Here is an 18,806-nt window from a genome sequence, read left to right as displayed (position 1 = left end):
TTTGTTTATAAACTGATACAGTAATATATTTGTATTATGTGATAAACTGATACAGTAATATATTTTTATTATATAATAAACTGATACAGTAATATATTTGTATTATGTGATAAACTGATACAGTAATATATTTATATTATGTGATAAGCTGATACAGTAATATATTTGTATTATATAATAAACTGATACAGTAATATATTTGTATTATGTGATAAACTGATACAGTAATATATTTGTATTATATAATAAACTGATACAGTAATATATTTGTATTATGTGATAAACTGATACAGTAATATATTTGTATTATATAATAAACTGATACAGTAATATATTTGTATTATGTGATAAACTGATACAGTAATATATTTGTATCATGTGATAAACTGATACAGTAATATATTTGTATCATGTGATAAACTGATACAGTAATATATTTGTATCATGTGATAAACTGATACAGTAATACATTTGCATTATATAATAAACTCATACAGTAATATATTTGTATTATATAATAAACTGATACAGTAATATATTTGTATTATGTGATAAACTGATACAGTAATATATTTGTATTATATAATCTGATACAGTAATATATTTGTATTATGTGATAAACTGATACAGTAATATATTTGTATCATGTGATAAACTGATACAGTAATATATTTGCATTATATGATAAACTGATACAGTAATATATTTGCATTATATAATAAACTGATACAGTGATATATTTGTATTATGTGATAAACTGATACAGTTATATATTTGTATCATGTGATACACTGATACAGTAATATATTTGTTTATAAACTGATACAGTAATATATTTGTATTATATGATAAACTGATAGTGATATATTTGTTTTATAAACTGATACAGTAATATATTTGTATTATGTGATAAACTGATACAGTAATATATTTATTTATAAACTGATATAGTAATATTTTTGTATTATATGATAAACTGATACAGTAATATATTTGTATTATGTGTAAACTGATACAGTAATATATTTGTATTATATAATAAACTGATACAGTAATATATTTGTATTGTGTGATAAACTGATACAGTAATATATTTGTATTGTGTGATAAACTGATACAGTGATATATTTGTATTATATGATAAACTGATACAGTAATATATTTGTATTATATAATTAAACTAACTGATACAGTAATATATTTGTATTGTGTGATAAACTGATACAGTGATATATTTGTATTATATGATAAACTGATACAGTAATATATTTGTATTATATAATTAAACTAACTGATACAGTAATATATTTGTATTGTGTGATCAACTGATACAGTGATATATTTGTATTATATAATAAACTGATACAGTAATATATTTGTTTATAAACTGATACAGTAATATATTTGTATTATATAATAAACTGATACAGTAATATATTTGTATTATGTGATAAACTGATACAGTAATATATTTGCATTGTGTGATAAACTGATACAGTGATATATTTGTATTATATGATAAACTGATACAGTAATATATTTGTATTATATAATTAACTGATACAGTAATATATTTGCATTGTGTGATAAACTGATACAGTGATATATTTGTATTATATAATAAACTGATACAGTAATATATTTGTTTATAAACTGATACAGTAATATATTTGTATTATATAATAAACTGACACAGTAATATATTTGTATTATGTGATAAACTGATACAGTGATATATTTGTATTATGTGATAAACTGATACAGTAATATATTTGTATTATGTGATAAACTGATAAAGTAATATATTTGTTTATAAACTGATACAGTAATATATTTGTATTATGTGATAAACTGATACAGTAATATATTTTTATTATATAATAAACTGATACAGTAATATATTTGTATTATGTGATAAACTGATACAGTAATATATTTATATTATGTGATAAGCTGATACAGTAATATATTTGTATTATATAATAAACTGATACAGTAATATATTTGTATTATGTGATAAACTGATACAGTAATATATTTGTATTATATAATAAACTGATACAGTAATATATTTGTATTATGTGATAAACTGATACAGTAATATATTTGTATTATATAATAAACTGATACAGTGATATATTTGTATTATGTGATAAACTGATACAGTGATATATTTGTATCATGTGATAAACTGATACAGTAATATATTTGTTTATAAACTGATACAGTAATATATTTGTATTATATGATAAACTGATACAGTGATATATTTATTTTATAAACTGATACAGTAATATATTTGTATTATGTGATAAACTGATACAGTGATATATTTGTTTATAAACTGATACAGTAATATATTTGTATTATGTGATAAACTGATACAGTAATATATTTGTATTATATGATAAACTGATACAGTAATATATTTGTATTATGTGTAAACTGATACAGTAATATATTTGTATTATATAATCTGATACAGTAATATATTTGTATTATGTGATAAACTGATACAGTGATATATTTGTTTATAAACTGATACAGTAATATATTTGTATTATGTGATAAACTGATACAGTGATATATTTGTATTATATAATAAACTGATACAGTAATATATTTGTATTATGTGATAAACTGATACAGTGATATTTTTGTATTATATAATAAACTGATACAGTAATATATTTATTTTATAAACTCATACAGTAATATATTTGTTTTATAAACTTATACAGTAATATATTTGTATTATAATAAACTGATACAGTAATATATTTGTATTATATGATAAACTGATACAGTGATATATTTGTATCATGTGATAAACTGATGCAGTACTATATTTGCATTATATCATAAACTGATACAGTAATGTATTTGTTTATAAACTGATACAGTAATATATTTGTATTATATGATAAACTGATACAGTAATATATTTGTATTGTGTGATAAACTGATACAGTGATATATTTGTTTTAGATGATAAACTGATACAGTAATATATTTGTATCATGTGATAAACTGATGCAGTAATATATTTGCATTATATGATAAACTGATACAGTAATATATTTGTTTATAAACTGATACAGTAATATATTTGTATTATGTGATAAACTGATACAGTAATATATTTGTTTATAAACTGATACAGTAATATATTTGTATTATATGATAAACTGATACAGCAATATATTTGTATTGTGTGATAAACTGATACAGTAATATTTGTTTTATATGATAAACTGATACAGTAATATATTTGTATTATATGATAAACTGATACAGTAATATATTTGTATTGTGTGATAAACTGATACAGTAATATTTGTTTTATATGATAAACTGATACAGTGATATATTTGTTTTATATGATAAACTGATACAGTAATATATTTGTATTATATAATCTGATACAGTAATATATTTGTTTATAAACTGATACAGTAATATATTTGTTTATAAACTGATACAGTAATATATCTGTATTATATGATAAACTGATACAGTGATATATTTGTTATAAACTGATACAGTAATATATTTTTTATAAACTGATACAGTAATATATTTTTTTATATGATAAATTGATACAGTGATATATTTGTTTTATAAACTGATACAGTAATATAGTTGTTTATAAAATGATACCGTAATATAGTTGTTTATAAACTGATACAGTGATATATTTGTTTTATATGATAAACTGATACAGTAATATATTTGTATTATATGATAAACTGATACAGTGATATATTTGTATTATATGATAAACTTATACAGTAATATATTTGTATTATGTTACATTAAATAACTTACATATTAGTTATTGGGATCAGTCGTGTTAACTTCCATAAATGCATTTTGTTCTATTTAATTATTCTGCAAATCTTTTTAAATGAGTTGAAGTATCCAGTACTTATGTTAAGGAATTTGTAAGTCAGTGTAACATTACTACCTAACCCCTGTGGCCTTTTGTATTATCTTACAATTCTATGTGTTTTAGACCATCCCCCACTGCTCCCAGTTCTCTCTGGAGGGAGTGTTTGCTTATAGAACTGGTTTTAGCTGCTTCTGCCAAAGTGGGGTCTGTATGGTAACAGTTAGTAACCCTGTCCCATAGAAAAAGACTGTTATCCATCATCTGGAAACTTGCTGACACTGCAGTTATATGATCTGTGCTCAGCTCTGGCAGAGAAGAAGTGATAACAGATTTGTGCTTTATATTCTGTTATTATCCAAACAGTCGTATATAATAGGGGCCAGTCTGAGCAAGTTACAACTTTATAATGTAAAGACGTTTTGTACATATCTGGAATCTGTGAATTTCAAACATATTAATCCAGTTAAAATACTGACTAAGCTGTCACACAGTCACCTTAATTATTATTATTAATAATAACTGATGATGATAATGATAATCCAGTTATACTAACTGAGCTGTCACACAGTCACCTTAATTATTATTAATAATAACTGATAATGATGATAATGATAATCCAGTTATACTAACTGAGCAGTCACACAGTCACCTTAATTATTATTATTATTAATAATAACTGATAATGATGATAATGATAATGCAGTTATACTAACTGAGCTGTCACACAGTCACCTTAATTAAAGTGACTGTAAACTTTCCCCTTTGTATACAGATCTGGAATGTTAGTGAAATTTTAGATGGAGATTAATCAGTTTTAATGAAGATTCTATAACTTTTGAAATTCTTATACCCCACGCTACGGCTGCCCACTTAAAAAGTGTTTGTTTGTTTGTGAGCTAATGGTTTGGACTGTTCTCCAATCAGTGCTTTAGCCACACACACGCAAAAAATTGTATGAGTGTCATGTGGCTAGAGAGCTGATTGGAGAACATTTCAAAGCTTTAGCTCACAAAAAAACGTTTGAAGTGGGCGCCTGGAGCTCTAGGGGTATTTAAATTTATAATCTATATTAAAAAGTAAGTTATAGAATCTTCATTACAACTGATAAATTAAACTCCATCTAAAATATCATTAACATTCCAGATCTGTTTATACAAAGGGGAGACTTTACCATGTTTCCATGTTTGATTGATAGGACTTATCTGTTACTCAGCTAATAGCAGGGCCCATTTCAAATCGCTGTCTCCATGTTACAGAGATGCCAGATATGTTAGTGTTTTTTTAAAATATATTTATAATAATAAAAAAATGCTTTGGTTTGTCTGTGCCCCACAATAAACTGTGCAGTGGATAATAAGATACCAGTTATAGGTTCACCAGAACATCTGGAAAGCAAGCAATAAAAAGGCCACTTTGCTACAAACTGACATTGACTGATGCCAGCAATAAAAGTAACAGGCAGATTTCATCTAACAGCCCTTAGCCCCCAAATAATGTACTAGAAACCCATGATCCAGTCAGTGAGTGTCACCACTATTCCTTGCAGAACAGATAATTATCCCTAGACACATGTGATTTAGGGTTCTGTGCAGGCCCAGCTGTAGTGTGTTTGTTTGTCTGATGTCTCATGTGTAGGACAAGAAACATATCACAATAAATTATCGGTCAAAAAGTTACCAGTATACTCAGGGTTAAACCTTGAGAAAATATCCATACGCAATAATAGGAACTGAAACAGTCCAATACAAACTTCTCTCACTCCGGAGAAAGCTGTCAGAACCAACCCCTACAGACCCATAACATTTCATCCAGGTCCCAGAAAGCAAGTACCAGAGTCTAGTTTTATAGTGTCAGACCTCGAACCCCAAGCTTCAGATAGATTATATTAGTAGTATCACACCATCATGTCCTTCATACAGAGGGTACAAAAAAATAAAGACAGTGTACAGATAGGCTGACTGGGCAGAAGATTTAGAAGGCCCATAAAGCTTACAATCTATATGGTGTTGGAGATATAGGTTGGGGCAGTAGTTTGTAGTGAGTGCTAATTTTAGGATATGGTCATCTGCAGATGATGTTTCCAGGGCATACCATGTGTTATACAACTATGAGGGTAGGAGATAGGCTTCTCTGAACAGCTAGGTCTTAAGGGAGGATGGGGGAGAGTCTGGGAGAATGAGGGTGAGAGTCCTGCAGGGTAAGGGCATCACTAAAGATCCTGAAGATGTTGTGATGAGAGGAACTTATGCACATGGATACAATTCATTTATATAAAACAATGATATAAAACTTGTAAGAGACAAGACAAAATTTGACGAACACATACAGGAGGAATTGAGGGCCCTATTCCCGTGGGAATTTACAATCTATAAGGGTAGGAGGTTGAGAAGCAGGAGGTGAGGACTGCAAGATTGAGAAAGATGTTAATGCAGAGTTAGATGAAGGAAATGTTAGGTAAGTGAAATTAATTTATTACTGAGTTGGGTGGTAGGCTTCTCTGAACAGAAAAGTCTTCAGGGAGCATTTAAAAGAAAAAAGATTAGAGCAAAGCCTGACAGCGTGAGGGTAGGTGCTGCACGAGGGCGAGTGTTCCAGAGGGTAGGTGATGCACGACAGAAGTCCTGCAGTCTAGCATGAGAAGAGGTGATAGTCGCAGATGTAAGGAGCAGGTCATTGTTGGATCTTAGTGGACGGGCTGGAGTATACTTGTTGATTAGAGAGGATAGGTAGAGGGGAGCGGTGTTGGTGAGAATTTTTATTTTAATTCTGCTGTGAATGGGGAGCCAATGAAGGGACTCACAGAGAGGTGCAGCAGATACAGAGCGTCGGGAAAGGTGGATTAGCCTGGCAGAGGCATTTAGGATGGATTTAAGGGGGGAGAGGCGGGAAAGAGGAAGGCAGGTAAGTTATTGCAGTAGTCAAGTCAGGAAATAACGAGGGAATGGATTATTTGCTTTATGGTGTTAGCGCTCATAAAAGGGTGAATTTTGGAAATATTGTGTAGGTTGTTGTGGCAGGATGAATAAAGCGATTGGATGTGGGGGATTAAGGATAGATTTGAGTCAAGTGTAACTCAGAGGCAGCGAACTTGGGGAGATGGGGAGATAGTGATCCCGTCAACAGGGATAGAAAAGTCAGAAGTCAGCGTGGGGGGGGGGGGGGTTTAGAAGGAGCTCAGTCTTGGACATGTTAATCTTAATGTGATGAGAAGTCATTCAGGAAGAAATGCCAGATAAGCAGTCCCTGACATGAGAAAGGGAGGGTGGAAGACAGGGGAGGTATTAGATGGGAAGAGATAGGGTCAAGCAGGCAGGTAGTGAGGCGGGAGGAAGATAGTAAAGAACAAACTTCATTCTCAGTGGATGGAAGGAAGATACAGAGGGAGTAACTGGGCCTGGAGTTGGAAGACTGCAGGTTGGTGTTGGGATGTTTCTTCGTATAGTACGTGTTTTGTTTAAAAAGTAGTCTGCCAAGTCTTGAGCACTAAAGACAGATGGAGGGGGTAGAGCAAGCAGGTAGAGGAGAGATTTAATGGTGGAGAAGATTTGTTTAGGGTTTGAGGAAAGAGTAGATATGAGAGAAGAGAAGTAGGTTTACTTGGCTAAGTGAAGGGCAGATGTGTATGAACGAAGAATAAACTTATAGTGTATGAAATCAGGTTCAGAGTGAGTTTTCCTCTGGACACGCTCAGCAGTACGGGATCATTTTTTCAAGTAGCGTGTTTGCTGAGTGTGCCAGGGCGGTAACTGACGGTGTGAGGTTTTGCCCAGTTGAGAAGGAGCAAGTGTGTCTAATGCAGAGGAGAGAGTTTTGTTATAGTGGGCTGTAGCAAGATCAGGACATGTTATAGTGGAATTGTAAGTGGGAGGAGATCTTGAATGATTTTTAAAAAATTGGAGCGGATCCACAGCATGTAGAATACTACAAGTGCGGGGGCGGATGGAGAAGTGGGTTTAGCGGTTGCATTAATATTATAGGTGACCAGGTGATGGTCTGAAATGGGAAAAGGGCAACAGGTGAGGTCAGATATATAGAACAGAGGTAGGAAAATACCAGGTTGATGGAGTGTCCGTCACAGTGAGTAGGGAATAGGGTGGATTGTGAGACTGAAGGAGGATATGAGTGAAAGAAGTTTAGAGGCAGTAGGGGCAGACGGGTTGTCAATGGGAATGTTGAAGTCCCCAAGAATTAGTGTTGGTATATTTGTAGAGAGAAAGTGAGGAAGCCAGGCGGCAAATTTGTCAAGGAATTGAGAGGTTGGTCCAGGAGGCCAATAGATGACTGCCATTCTGAGGGAGAGGGGGGAGAACAGGCAAATACAGTGAACTTCAAAGGGAGAGGAGAAAGATGGGATTGGAGGTAGGTACTGGAAAGTGCAGCAGGCGGAGAGCAGGATCCCAAAACCACCGCCATGTTTCTCACCTGGCTTCCGGGTATGGCTAAAGTGAAGACCACCATGTGTGAGAGCAGCAGTGGAAACAGTGTCAGAAGGAGATAGCCAGGTTTTGGTAATCGCTAAAAGGGTGAAAGCATTTGATATCAACAGGTCATGAATGGTTGTGAGTTTGTTGCAGACAGAACGAGAGTTCCATAGTGCGCTGGTTAAAGGAGTGTGTGCGTATGGGATGCATTGGATGGAAATAAGGTTATGTGTGTTGCTTTTATTAAAGTTTCCATAAGGAGTGCGTGATTGGGTAATGGTGGGAATGAGGGTGGACCCAGGATTTGGAGAGATATCGCCTGATGCTAATAGCAGCAAGATGGAAAGTAAGAGTAGGTGAGAATGAGATTTATAGCAGTGGGGGCATTTCTGTGAGGTGGTGCAGTTTAGTGACATAGATTTTAAAATAGAAAGTAGTTCATGAGAGCTAAGGTAAGGAGAGGAAAGGAGAGAGGGGCCAATATGAACTGCTTGTGGAGAAGGGTAAAGTATGAGCATGTGAGCTAAGGTAAGGAGAGGAAAGGAGAGAGGGGCCGATATAAACTGCATGTGGAGAAGGATAAGGTATGAGCATGTGAGCTAAGGTAAGGAGAGAGGGGCCGATATAAACTGCATGTGAGAAGGGTAAGGTATGAGCATGTGAGCTAAGGTAAGGAGAGAGGGGCCGATATAAACTGCATGTGAGAAGGGTAAGGTATGAGCATGTGAGCTAAGGTAAGGAGAGGAGAGAGGGGCCGATATAAACTGCATGTGGAGAAGGGTAAGGTATGAGCATGTGAGCTAAGGTAAGGAGAGGAAAGGAGAGAGGGGCCGATATAAACTGCATGTGGAGAAGGATAAGGTATGAGCATGTGAGCTAAGGTAAGGAGAGGAGAGAGGGGCCGATATAAACTGCATGTGGAGAAGGGTAAGGTATGAGCATGTGAGCTAAGGTAAGGAGAGGAAAGGAGAGAGGGGCCAATATAAACTGCTTGTGGAGAAGGGTAAGGTATGAGCATGTGAGCTAAGGTAAGGAGAGAGGGGCCGATATAAACTGCTTGTGGAGAAGGGTAAGGTATGAGCATGTGAGCTAAGGTAAGGAGAGGAGAGAGGGGCCAATATAAACTGCTTGTGGAGAAGGGTAAGGTATGAGCATGTGAGCTAAGGTAAGGAGAGAGGGGCCGATATAAACTGCATGTGAGAAGGGTAAGGTATGAGCATGTGAGCTAAGGTAAGGTAAGGAGAGAAGGGCCGATATAAACTGCATGTGGAGAAGGGTAAGGTATGAGCATGTGAGCTAAGGTAAGGAGAGAGGGGCCGATATAAACTGCTTGTGGAGAAGGGTAAGGTATGAGCATGTGAGCTAAGGTAAGGAGAGAGGGGCCGATATAAACTGCTTGTGGAGAAGGGTAAGGTATGAGCATGTGAGCTAAGGTAAGGAGAGTAGAGAGGGGCCAATATAAACTGCTTGTGGATAAGGGGTAAAGTATGAGCATGTGAGCTAAGGTAAGGAGAGTAGAGAGGGGCCGATATAAACTGCTTGTGGAGAAGGGTAAGGTATGAGCATGTGAGCTAAGGTAAGGAGAGAGGGGCCGATATAAACTGCATGTGGAGAAGGGTAAGGTGTGAGCATGTGAGCTAAGGTAAGGAGAGGAAAGGAGAGAGGGGCCGATATAAACTGCTTGTGGATAAGGGATAAAGTATGAGCATGTGAGCTAAGGTAAGGAGAGAGGGGCCGATATAAACTGCTTGTGGAGAAGGGTAAGGTATGAGCATGTGAGCTAAGGTAAGGAGAGAGGGGCCGATATAAACTGCTTGTGGAGAAGTGTAAGGTATGAGCATGTGAGCTAAGGTAAGGAGAGAGGGGCCGATATAAACTGCATGTGGAGAAGGGTAAGGTATGAGCATGTGAGCTAAGGTAAGGAGAGAGGGGCCGATATAAACTGCATGTGGAGAAGGGTAAGCTATGAGCATGTGAGCTAAGGTAAGGAGAGAGGGGCCGATATAAACTGTGTGTGAGAAGGGTAAGGTATGAGCATGTGAGCTAAGGTAAACAGAGGAGAGAGGGGCCGATATAAACTGCTTGTGGAGAAGGGTAAGGTATGAGCATGTGAGCTAAGGTAAGGAGAGAGGGGCCGATATAAACTGCTTGTGGAGAAGGGTAAGGTATGAGCATGTGACCTAAGGTAAGGAGAGAGGGGCCGATATAAACTGCTTGTGGAGAAGGGTAAGGTATGAGCATGTGAGCTAAGGTAAGGAGAGAGGGGCCGATATAAACTGCTTGTGGAGAAGGGTAAGGTATGAGCATGTGTGCTAAGGTAAGGAGAGAGGGGCCGATATAAACTGCTTGTGGAGAAGGGTAAGGTATGAGCATGTGAGCTAAGGTAAGGAGAGGAGAGAGGGGCCGATATAAACTGCTTGTGGAGAAGGGTAAGGTATGAGCATGTGAGCTAAGGTAAGGAGAGAGGGGCCGATATAAACTGCATGTGAGAAGGGTAAGGTATGAGCATGTGAGCTAAGGTAAGGAGAGTGGGGCCGATATAAACTGCATGTGAGAAGGGTAAGGTATGAGCATGTGAGCTAAGGTAAGGAGAGGAGAGAGGGGCCGATATAAACTGCATGTGAGAAGGGTAAGGTATGAGCATGTGAGCTAAGGTAAGGAGAGAGGGGCCGATATAAACTGTGTGTGAGAAGGGTAAGGTATGAGCATGTGAGCTAAGGTAAGGAGAGAGGGGCCGATATAAACTGCTTGTGGAGAAGGGTAAGGTATGAGCATGTGTGCTAAGGTAAGGAGAGAGGGGCCGATATAAACTGCTTGTGGAGAAGGGTAAGGTATGAGCATGTGAGCTAAGGTAAGGAGAGAGGGGCCGATATAAACTGCTTGTGGAGAAGGGTAAGGTATGAGCATGTGAGCTAAGGTAAGGAGAGAGGGGCCGATATAAACTGCTTGTGGAGAAGGGTAAGGTATGAGCATGTGAGCTAAGGTAAGGAGAGAGGGGCCGATATAAACTGCATGTGAGAAGGGTAAGGTATGAGCATGTGAGCTAAGGTAAGGAGAGAGGGGCCGATATAAACTGCATGTGGAGAAGGATAAGGTATGAGCATGTGAGCTAAGGTAAGGAGAGGAGAGAGGGGCCGATATAAACTGCATGAGGAGAAGGGTAAGGTATGAGCATGTGAGCTAAGGTAAGGAGAGAGGGGCCGATATAAACTGCATGTGAGAAGGGTAAGGTATGAGCATGTGACCTAAGGTAAGGAGAGGAGAGAGGGGCCGATATAAACTGCTTGTGGAGAAGGGTAAGGTATGAGCATGTGAGCTAAGGTAAGGAGAGAGGGGCCGATATAAACTGTGTGTGAGAAGGGTAAGGTATGAGCATGTGAGCTAAGGTAAACAGAGGAGAGAGGGGCCGATATAAACTGCTTGTGGAGAAGGGTAAGGTATGAGCATGTGAGCTAAGGTAAGGAGAGGAGAGAGGGGCCGATATAAACTGCATGAGGAGAAGGGTAAGGTATGAGCATGTGAGCTAAGGTAAGGAGAGAGGGGCCGATATAAACTGCTTGTGGAGAAGGGTAAGGTATGAGCATGTGAGCTAAGGTAAGGAGAGAGGGGCCGATATAAACTGCATGTGGAGAAGGGTAAGGTATGAGCATGTGAGCTAAGGTAAGGAGAGAGGGGCCGATATAAACTGCTTGTGGAGAAGGGTAAGGTATGAGCATGTGAGCTAAGGTAAGGAGAGAGGGGCCGATATAAACTGCTTGTGGAGAAGGGTAAGGTATGAGCATGTGAGCTAAGGTAAGGAGAGAGGGGCCGATATAAACTGCTTGTGGAGAAGGGTAAGGTATGAGCATGTGAGCTAAGGTAAGGAGAGAGGGGCCGATATAAACTGCATGTGGAGAAGGGTAAGGTATGAGCATGTGAGCTAAGGTAAGGAGAGAGGGGCCGATATAAACTGCATGTGAGAAGGGTAAGGTATGAGCATGTGACCTAAGGTAAGGAGAGGAGAGAGGGGCCGATATAAACTGCTTGTGGAGAAGGGTAAGGTATGAGCATGTGAGCTAAGGTAAGGAGAGAGGGGCCGATATAAACTGTGTGTGAGAAGGGTAAGGTATGAGCATGTGAGCTAAGGTAAACAGAGGAGAGAGGGGCCGATATAAACTGCTTGTGGAGAAGGGTAAGGTATGAGCATGTGAGCTAAGGTAAGGAGAGGAGAGAGGGGCCGATATAAACTGCATGAGGAGAAGGGTAAGGTATGAGCATGTGAGCTAAGGTAAGGAGAGAGGGGCCGATATAAACTGCTTGTGGAGAAGGGTAAGGTATGAGAATGTGAGCTAAGGTAAGGAGAGAGGGGCCGATATAAACTGCTTGTGGAGAAGGGTAAGGTATGAGCATGTGAGCTAAGGTAAGGAGAGAGGGGCCGATATAAACTGCTTGTGGAGAAGGGTAAGGTATTAGCATGTGAGCTAAGGTAAGGAGAGAGGGGCCGATATAAACTGCTTGTGGAGAAGGGTAAGGTATGAGCATGTGAGCTAAGGTAAGGAGAGAGGGGCCGATATAAACTGCTTGTGGAGAAGGGTAAGGTATGAGCATGTGAGCTAAGGTAAGGAGAGAGGGGCCGATATAAGCTGCATGTGAGAAGGGTAAGGTATGAGCATGTGAGCTAAGGTAAGGAGAGAGGGGCCGATATAAACTGCATGTGAGAAGGGTTAGGTATGAGCATGTGAGCTAAGGTAAGGTGAGAGGGGCCGATATAAACTGCTTGTGGAGAAGGGTAAGGTATGAGCATGTGAGCTAAGGTAAGGAGAGAGGGGCCGATATAAACTGCTTGTGGAGAAGGGTAAGGTATGAGCATGTGAGCTAAGGTAAGGAGAGTAGAGAGGGGCCAATATAAACTGCTTGTGGAGAAGGGTAAGGTATGAGCATGTGTGCTAAGGTAAGGAGAGAGGGGCCGATATAAACTGTGTGTGGAGAAGGGTAAGGTATGAGCATGTGAGCTAAGGTAAGGAGAGTAGAGAGGGGCCAATATAAACTGCTTGTGGATAAGGGGTAAAGTATGAGCATGTGAGCTAAGGTAAGGAGAGTAGAGAGGGGCCGATATAAACTGCTTGTGGAGAAGGGTAAGGTATGAGCATGTGAGCTAAGGTAAGGAGAGAGGGGCCGATATAAACTGCATGTGGAGAAGGGTAAGGTGTGAGCATGTGAGCTAAGGTAAGGAGAGGAAAGGAGAGAGGGGCCGATATAAACTGCTTGTGGATAAGGGATAAAGTATGAGCATGTGAGCTAAGGTAAGGAGAGAGGGGCCGATATAAACTGCTTGTGGAGAAGGGTAAGGTATGAGCATGTGAGCTAAGGTAAGGAGAGAGGGGCCGATATAAACTGCTTGTGGAGAAGTGTAAGGTATGAGCATGTGAGCTAAGGTAAGGAGAGAGGGGCCGATATAAACTGCATGTGGAGAAGGGTAAGGTATGAGCATGTGAGCTAAGGTAAGGAGAGAGGGGCCGATATAAACTGCATGTGGAGAAGGGTAAGCTATGAGCATGTGAGCTAAGGTAAGGAGAGAGGGGCCGATATAAACTGTGTGTGAGAAGGGTAAGGTATGAGCATGTGAGCTAAGGTAAACAGAGGAGAGAGGGGCCGATATAAACTGCTTGTGGAGAAGGGTAAGGTATGAGCATGTGAGCTAAAGTAAGGAGAGAGGGGCCGATATAAACTGCTTGTGGAGAAGGGTAAGGTATGAGCATGTGACCTAAGGTAAGGAGAGAGGGGCCGATATAAACTGCTTGTGGAGAAGGGTAAGGTATGAGCATGTGAGCTAAGGTAAGGAGAGAGGGGCCGATATAAACTGCTTGTGGAGAAGGGTAAGGTATGAGCATGTGTGCTAAGGTAAGGAGAGAGGGGCCGATATAAACTGCTTGTGGAGAAGGGTAAGGTATGAGCATGTGAGCTAAGGTAAGGAGAGGAGAGAGGGGCCGATATAAACTGCTTGTGGAGAAGGGTAAGGTATGAGCATGTGAGCTAAGGTAAGGAGAGGAGAGAGGGGCCGATATAAACTGCATGTGAGAAGGGTAAGGTATGAGCATGTGAGCTAAGGTAAGGAGAGAGGGGCCGATATAAACTGTGTGTGAGAAGGGTAAGTTATGAGCATGTGAGCTAAGGTAAGGAGAGAGGGGCCGATATAAACTGCTTGTGGAGAAGGGTAAGGTATGAGCATGTGTGCTAAGGTAAGGAGAGAGGGGCCGATATAAACTGCATGAGGAGAAGGGTAAGGTATGAGCATGTGAGCTAAGGTAAGGAGAGAGGGGCCGATATAAACTGCATGAGGAGAAGGGTAAGGTATGAGCATGTGAGCTAAGGTAAGGAGAGAGGGGCCGATATAAACTGCATGTGAGAAGGGTAAGGTATGAGCATGTGACCTAAGGTAAGGAGAGGAGAGAGGGGCCGATATAAACTGCTTGTGGAGAAGGGTAAGGTATGAGCATGTGAGCTAAGGTAAGGAGAGAGGGGCCGATATAAACTGTGTGTGAGAAGGGTAAGGTATGAGCATGTGAGCTAAGGTAAACAGAGGAGAGAGGGGCCGATATAAACTGCTTGTGGAGAAGGGTAAGGTATGAGCATGTGAGCTAAGGTAAGGAGAGGAGAGAGGGGCCGATATAAACTGCATGAGGAGAAGGGTAAGGTATGAGCATGTGAGCTAAGGTAAGGAGAGAGGGGCCGATATATACTGCTTGTGGAGAAGGGTAAGGTATGAGCATGTGAGCTAAGGTAAGGAGAGAGGGGCCGATATAAACTGCTTGTGGAGAAGGGTAAGGTATGAGCATGTGAGCTAAGGTAAGGAGAGAGGGGCCGATATAAACTGCTTGTGGAGAAGGGTAAGGTATGAGCATGTGAGCTAAGGTAAGGAGAGAGGGGCCGATATAAACTGCTTGTGGAGAAGGGTAAGGTATGAGCATGTGAGCTAAGGTAAGGAGAGAGGGGCTGATATAAGCTGCATGTGAGAAGGGTAAGGTATGAGCATGTGAGCTAAGGTAAGGAGAGAGGGGCCGATATAAACTGCATGTGAGAAGGGTAAGGTATGAGCATGTGAGCTAAGGTAAGGAGAGAGGGGCCGATATAAACTGCTTGTGGAGAAGGGTAAGGTATGAGCATGTGAGCTAAGGTAAGGAGAGAGGGGCCGATATAAACTGCTTGTGGAGAAGGGTAAGGTATGAGCATGTGAGCTAAGGTAAGGAGAGAGGGGCCGATATAAACTGCATGTGAGAAGGGTAAGGTATGAGCATGTGAGCTAAGGTAAGGAGAGAGGGGCCGATATAAACTGCATGTGAGAAGGGTAAGGTATGAGCATGTGAGCTAAGGTAAGGAGAGAGGGGCCAATATAAACTGCATGTGAGAAGGGTAAGGTATGAACATGTGAGCTAAGGTAAGGAGAGAGGGGCCGATATAAACTGCTTGTGGAGAAGGGTAAGGTATGAGCATGTGAGCTAAGGTAAGGAGAGAGGGGCCGATATAAACTGCTTGTGGCGAAGGGTAAGGTATGAGCATGTGAGCTAAGGTAAGGAGAGAGGGGCCGATATAAACTGCTTGTGGAGAAGGGTAAGGTATGAGCATGTGAGCTAAGGTAAGGAGAGAGGGGCCGATATAAACTGCTTGTGGAGAAGGGTAAGGTATGAGCATGTGAGCTAAGGTAAGGAGAGAGGGGCCGATATAAACTGCTTGTGGAGAAGGGTAAGGTATGAGCATGTGAGCTAAGGTAAGGAGAGGTAAGGAGAGAGGGGCCGATATAAACTGCTTGTGAGAAGGGTAAGGTATGAGCATGTGAGCTAAGGTAAGGAGAGAGGGGCCGATATAAACTGCATGTGGAGAAGGGTAAGGTATGAGCATGTGAGCTAAGGTAAGGAGAGAGGGGCCGATATAAACTGCTTGTGAGAAGGGTAAGGTATGAACATGTGAGCTGAGGTAAGGAGAGAGGGGCCGATATAAACTGCTTGTGGAGAAGGGTAAGGTATGAGCATGTGAGCTAAGGTAAGGAGAGAGGGGCCGATATAAACTGCTTGTGAGAAGGGTAAGGTATGAGCATGTGAGCTAAGGTAAGGAGAGAGGGGCCGATATAAACTGCTTGTGAGAAGGGTAAGGTATGAACATGTGAGCCTGCTTGTGGAATAGACATGAGACTGTTATAAGGGAAAGAAATTCTGAAAACATAGCAGAACATTAAGTGCAAAAACTGTTTTGAAAGATCACTGATTTTATACTTCGGGGGCCATATACAGACCTCATGCAGTGACCATAAGTTGTCAGTACCACAATCTCAGGCTATTTGTCTGACCTGACTACATACCCTGACCCTCTGAGACAATAATCCCAGGAAATAGTCCTGGTTTAGTCAACAGACCAGCAATTTCTCAATGATGTTTCCACTGTACAGAGATATGATAGTTGCTCACAATTTCTATTTATAATTCTATGTATGACTATAAAGTCTTGTTATGGCCCATTACTCAGTAAACTGTGTATAAAGCTATATATATATTTATTGTACTACTGGAGAGACCAACCTCACACACTCTGATCACAGCCTGCAGATACTTTAGCACCTCAGTAAAAGCTGCAATAAACTGTTCCCTTGCTACAGAGCTGTATATGGGCAATAAAACATTTCCCAACCCTTTGTACTAAAGCTTTTTTGTTTGTGCCACAGCCATGAAGAGGTTAATAATCACCTCCTACTGATAAGAGTAAACCACTGGGCTGAACACATGCCATAAAGGTCCATGGAAATCAAAAGAAATGAGAGTCCCTGTCTCTGATAGATCTGCTTATTGTTTGTTTGTTGAGGTTATTTACAGATTTACATAAACACAACTAATAAAGAAGATTAAAGGGAAAGACAATGCTAAATCAAATGTACCATAAAATATGCAGCAGGATAGAAATGTAGTTTTCCACTGCTGCCAGAGTGGCTGGAATACATCCTGCAGACATGAGAGCACTACCCTGCAACATGCTACATAGCGATTGCTTGATCGGTGCAGGAGCTCATTTATATATGTTCCTATATGATAGCAAACCAGGTAATATAAAAATGCTCAAGAGGCTTTCCAAGAGGTGTGCTCTGGGCTGCAAAACGCTACTAACAAAGTTACAGTTTTAATGCGTTTGGAATATTTTGTTTCTATGCAGATCTCTTGCAAAGCAGCAATTAATAACTGGTTTCTATACTGTGTGTACATAAAGAAAACCAGTTATGTCCCTTTAACTGTAACCGGGTGGCATTCTAGTGATGAGGAATCACAAGGAACAACAAAAAGTAAAGAAAAAGAAACGTGAATTACATTTTAGCAAAAGTGAAGCATCATTTAGAGAGTGAGGTTGTGCAAAACACCAAAACAATCACAAAGCAAATGGTGGCCTGGTTTATCTGCAGAGAGCATGCTGGGAAAGCACCTCAGCAAGACCAGGCTTTTCTGTCTGCTCCATCTGCTGCTGGCTTAGACACATTTAGTGCATAAAGTTTTGTATCCAGAATTTGTTATGTAACAGTTCTAGCGAGATACATTTATTTCTTATCCAGTCATGTGACGCACACCCCACTGATTTGCACAGGGTTATCCAGTCATGTGACGCACACCCCACTGTTTTACACAGGGTTATCCAGTCATGTGACGCACACCCCACTGATTTACACAGGAATATCCAGTCATGTGACGCACACCCCACTGATTTACACAGTGTTATCCAGTCATGTGACGCACACCCCACTGATTTACACAGGGTTATCCAGTCATGTGACGCACACCCCACTGATTTGCACAGGGTTATCCAGTCATGTGACGCACACCCCACTGTTTTACACAGGGTTATCCAGTCATGTGACGCACACCCCACTGATTTACACACACCCCACTGATTTACACAGGGTTATCCAGTCATGTGACACACACCCCACTGATTTACACAGGGTTATCCAGTCATGTGACGCACACCCCACTGATTTACACAGGGTTATCCAGTCATGTGACGCACACCCCACTGATTTACACACACCCCACTGATTTACACAGGGTTATCCAGTCATGTGACGCACACCCCACTGATTTACACAGGGTTATCCAGTCATGTGACGCACACCCCACTGATTTGCACAGGGTTATCCAGTCATGTGACGCACACCCCACTGTTTTACACAGGGTTATCCAGTCATGTGACGCACACCCCACTGATTTACACACACCCCACTGATTTACACAGGGTTATCCAGTCATGTGACACACACCCCACTGATTTACACAGGGTTATCCAGTCATGTGACGCACACCCCACTGATTTACACAGGGTTATCCAGTCATGTGACGCACACCCCACTGATTTACACAGGGCTATCCAGTCATGTGACGCACACCCCACTGATTTACACAGGGTTATCCAGTCATGTGACGCACACCCCACTGATTTACACACACCCCACTGATTTACACAGGGTTATCCAGTCATGTGACGCA

At 39.8% G+C, this 18,806-nt stretch overlaps 1 long non-coding RNA gene across 2 annotated transcripts; it reads left to right on the top strand.

Annotated features, from left to right (window-relative positions):
• The first annotated feature begins 8,249 nt into the window (after window positions 1-8,249).
• Window positions 8,250-15,658, top strand: LOC128639774 (uncharacterized). 2 transcript variants are annotated; one of them, XR_008399254.1, is made up of 9 exons: window positions 8,250-9,047; window positions 9,479-9,548; window positions 10,773-10,897; window positions 11,297-11,361; window positions 11,428-11,543; window positions 12,218-12,282; window positions 12,891-14,400; window positions 14,532-14,708; window positions 15,251-15,658. It is a non-coding gene; the product is annotated as an uncharacterized LOC128639774 (long non-coding RNA). The 2 variants fall into 2 exon arrangements; XR_008399253.1 differs by lacking the exons at window positions 8,250-9,047; window positions 9,479-9,548 and having other exon boundaries at window positions 10,678-10,967; window positions 11,297-11,543; window positions 15,316-15,658.
• The last annotated feature ends 3,148 nt before the right edge of the window (window positions 15,659-18,806 follow it).

Source organism: Bombina bombina, chromosome 9, assembly GCF_027579735.1.
Source record: "Bombina bombina isolate aBomBom1 chromosome 9, aBomBom1.pri, whole genome shotgun sequence".
NCBI classification, from domain to species: Eukaryota; Metazoa; Chordata; class Amphibia; order Anura; family Bombinatoridae; genus Bombina; species Bombina bombina.
The sequence above is the reverse complement of the archived record's forward strand: the minus strand, read 5'-3'. Positions and strand labels throughout refer to the sequence as shown.